General features: G+C 35.7%; 1 long non-coding RNA gene across 1 annotated transcript; it reads left to right on the forward strand.

Annotated features, from left to right (window-relative positions):
- The first annotated feature begins 2055 nt into the window (after window positions 1-2055).
- Window positions 2056-4170, forward strand: LOC127729088 (uncharacterized). The gene is made up of 2 exons (XR_007994512.1): window positions 2056-2198; window positions 3448-4170. It is a non-coding gene; the product is annotated as an uncharacterized LOC127729088 (long non-coding RNA).
- Window positions 4171-4432: the final 262 nt, after the last annotated feature.

Consider the following 4432-nt stretch of genomic DNA (forward strand, 5'->3'; position numbering starts at 1 on the left):
TGTACAGTTAAATTACATATCTATTTGTCCGTCACCCTGTTTAGATGTCCAGTTAAATTACATATATCTTTGTCCGTCACCCTGTATAGATGTACAGTTAAATTACATATATCTTTGTCCGTCACCCTGTATAGATGTACAGTTAAATTACATATATCTTTGTCCGTCACCCTGTATAGATGTCCAGTTAAATTACATATCTATTTGTCCTTCACCCTGTAAAGATGTACAGTTAAATTACATATATCTTTGTCCGTCACCCTGTTCAGATGTCCAGTTAAATTACATATATCTTTGTCCGTCACCCTGTATAGATGTACAGTTAAATTACATATATCTTTGTCCGTCACCCTGTATAGATGTCCAGTTAAATTACATATCTATTTGTCCGTCAACCTGTACAGATGTACAGTTAAATTACATATATCTTTGTCCGTCACCCTGTATAGATGTACAGATTTCATATGAAAATTGAAAAACTATTCAGTCAAGATTTGATAATCATATCCGCATTATCATTTTTTTTTTGTGCTTATTTTACTTTTTGAGAACGATCTGCTCTTCCGGAGAACCTAATATCACTTTTACGCCATATTTTAGATCTCGAAATAATGATCATGGACACATGATTGTATGGCCTTTCACTAAGAATGAAGATAGAAAAGTTATTTGGAAAATTTTTTAATACTTTAGCACATGTTATCGGTTGACCCTTTAAAATTTGCATCCAGAACTATTTCGTAACGTTACATTGAAGATCTTGTTTTTCAAATTTGAAAAACAACGATTTTGAATAGCAATGATAGCTAACGCATAAAAAATAGTATAATTCGAAAAACATCAAAATAGAGAAACAAATTGCCATTTCGTTTCATCATGAACTGTGTGCTCTTAAAGGGTCTAACAAATTTGGGTTGTGCAAAATTGTGTGGGAGTTGGAGCTGTCGGATCTTGTGAATCAAGAAAATAGCTATATCTCATTTGTCAGGTATAACTTTCTGCATGGTTCTTGTATCTATTCGAGGTCACGTTAAAATTAGTTATCATAGATATTATAATGCCAATTGGAAGGATAATTCCCATGAGTTTGAGTTAGCTACCTTTCACTAGTTTATGGAAGTCACTGGAAGTAGATAGATGCTCCTTTGAAAAAAAAAAACTATATTTTACTCTTAAATGTATCGATTTACCTCCGCGGAATGACTTTTACACAAAAACATGAACAGATATTTCACTTCAAATGGTATTATTAGCAAGTAGAATATATAATAGATATTACTAGAAAATTAAACTAATAGAAAAGAAGGGAAACAAGTATAACCAAAATATCGAACTCCAAGCTATATTCAAAAAGAGGAAGAAAACAATCTGGTCTACAAGTCCTCGTATGGAATGCCGAAGAGGGTGCTTATTCTTGGCTCTGTAGTTCTTGGGAACAATGCTTCTCCGCCAAAAGGTTAGTATTCTGGAGTCTATTGAAGATGTTCCAAAATCAGAGTCTATCGAAGATACTGTTCCAAAACAGAGTCTGTGTGGGTGCTATTCCATAAACAGAGTATGTCGAGGATACTGTTCCAAAAACAGTCTATTAAAAATAATGTTCCAAAAACAGAGTCTATCGAAGATACTGTTCCAAAAACAGAGTCTGTCGAGGATACTGTTCCAAAAACAGAGTCTATCATGGATACTGTTCCGAAAACAGAGTCGGTCGAGGATACTGTTCCTAAAACAGAGTCTGTCGAGGACATTGTTCCTAAAACAGAGTCTGTCGAGGATACTGTTCCAAAAACAGAGTCGATCTATCAAGAATACTGTTCCTAAAACAGAGTATGTCGAGGATACTGTTCCTAAAACAGAGTCTGTCGAGGATACTGTTCCTAAAACAGAGTCGGTCGAGGACACTGTTCCTAAAACAGAGTCTGTCGAGGACACTGTTCCTAAAACATAGTCTGTCGAGGATACTGTTCTATAAATGTAGTCTATTAAGAATACTGTTCATTAAAACAGAATAAGATAGCTTCGCACTATGTTTATAATTGTGTTTATCATTTCAGCATTGATACATGTCATACAAGCTATTTCAGCAGCTGGTCTATTGCCCTATGGTTTAGGTGTTCTTATGCTGAATTGGAGAGCGCAGTCTTTAAATCAAAGGTCTTGTGTACAGTTTATTGGTGCTGGGTTTTTGTTAGTAGCAGGTACATACATTTGTTTTGTAGGTATAACTTATTTATAAAATATAAGGTATTGAATAAAATAAAAAAAAAATGAAAATACGGTCACGAGAAAAGTCGTGAAACAAATTACATAGAACAAATAATGCGCTATTTTTTCCGGATTTAATTATTGTGCAACATTGGGCCAATGTATGCAACTTGAAACTTGTTAATGATATGTACTTTAATAAAAGACAACAGTAGTTTATCGATGTTCAAATCTCATAAAACGACTGAAGGGAACAAACCAAGGTACGAACAAAAACTCAGGGAATCGCATGAACTCCAAAAGAAGCGAGACCGGGTGAATCGACAGGGTAACCGCCATGCGAATACACACTCAGACAAAATGAAATATCGGAAAAAAGGACACAATCGTCAAAACAACAGATTATATGACTATTCCGGTATCTAAAGATCTAAGAACGCGAAAACATTTCGCTAGTGAGTTCAGACACAGACACATCGTATCCGTAAGCAAATTCCTGATGTTGACCATCAAAAATATGTAGTCTCGATTTCAGTCGTTCTTCCTCAGAACAGTGTTTTGTGTAAGGAGCACACCCCTATTAAAGAAATCCGTAAAGTGTGATCATGCACTAGCGTAATGTTTTAGTTGGGGTACGCCATACGATGTGGCAGAGGGTATGTTACTGATGAGAAATGGGAAGGCGGCAATTGGAAAGTTTATATCATCACGTTTGTCGTAGATTCTAGCTTTAAGTCTTTCATCTGTGCCAATAGCTAAGAAAAGATCAAGATATGAAGCAGACGTTTACGTTTCGGTTGCATGTATCCTTAATCTTAAGTTCACTGGGATATATGAAACGCAAGCACTTACTGAAATGTTGTTAATTGAGTGACAGGAGATCAATATATCTAAAGGCGAAATAACATAACTTTTCAATGCTTTTTTTTTGTCTATGAGAAGGTTCTGTGCGAATTCTGCTTCGTATGGACATGAAAACAAGTCGGGCAGTAGGAGGTACCCATTGGAATATCGAAAGCATGCATGATGGTAGTATTAACATTAACGGTACAAATTTCACAGCACCAAACCCGCATTTCGAAAATTAATGTCTATTTACTTGCTGCATTGGAATCATCGGCTCACGTTAAAGAGATGTAAGGTACGGTAATCTTATCACACTATAAAGTCTCCTACATATTCCATGACCAGTTATATTTTGTTCGTTCATAACTTTGTTATTTTGTGTCTATTTTTCTATAGGATTTCTGTGTTTGGTTGGATTAATGATGTGGATGTTCAGTATGCCAGCATTTTTTACTCAACAGTTTGGGTTGTCAATCCAACTGGAAGTAGTTTCAATTGTATTAGCAGTTGCTGCATCCGCCCTTATTATCCTGGAAAATATTGCACACAATAAAACGGAATGTAAATAACACATTGATTGTATCCGTGTTGCATTCAGCATTTTAATGCGTGTTGTGGTTATGATAATATACGTGCCATGAAATATGTAAAATATGTTTATTCTTCTACGAGAGCAAATTACGCTTTACATAAAGGTGTACTGAGGATCGTATGGAAGCGTAAAGACTGGACAGTCATCTACAAAAGTATAACCATACGAACAGCCATTTTGCCGAAGTGACATAATTTACTTGACTGTTAAAGTGTTCAAACAGATCATACGTTTTATTTGTACTTATAATGCGAAGTACGATAATTAAACCATGTGTATGTTTCAATGTTGTATGTCAATAGTACGATAACGTTCGTTTAAAAATTTCATGACATCACAATACAACTGTAAAATTGAGAATGGAAATGGGGAATGTGTCAAAGAGACAACAACCCGACCACAGAACAGACAACAGCAGAAGGCCACCAACAGGTCTATTTTGTATCTTAGGTTAGATAGTTTACCCGTTACAGTTCGGTAGAATTATTTTATGTATTTGTATATACTTTAATAAACATAGAAAAGAATAAGATATTTGGCGGGTAAACCTTGGGTCAGGTCAAATGTGAAGGGGTGTTCCAAAGGAAACTGTAATACGAGTAATGAGGCACTTTGGTAGTACACACCTCCTTCAAAAATGGTATGGCTACCATTAGGGTATATAAGAAGGAGTGATTCCTTGCTCATGGTCCGACCGTGCGAGGGCTTTATAGCCAGCCAAGGTCGTTAAAAACCCCCATAAGTAAGCTCATGGTCGATTGTCATAAGTTTAAGGAGACATAAGACCAA

This window comes from Mytilus californianus, unplaced genomic scaffold (assembly GCF_021869535.1).
Source record: "Mytilus californianus isolate M0D057914Y unplaced genomic scaffold, xbMytCali1.0.p SCAF_2, whole genome shotgun sequence".
Classification (NCBI taxonomy): Eukaryota; Metazoa; Mollusca; class Bivalvia; order Mytilida; family Mytilidae; genus Mytilus; species Mytilus californianus.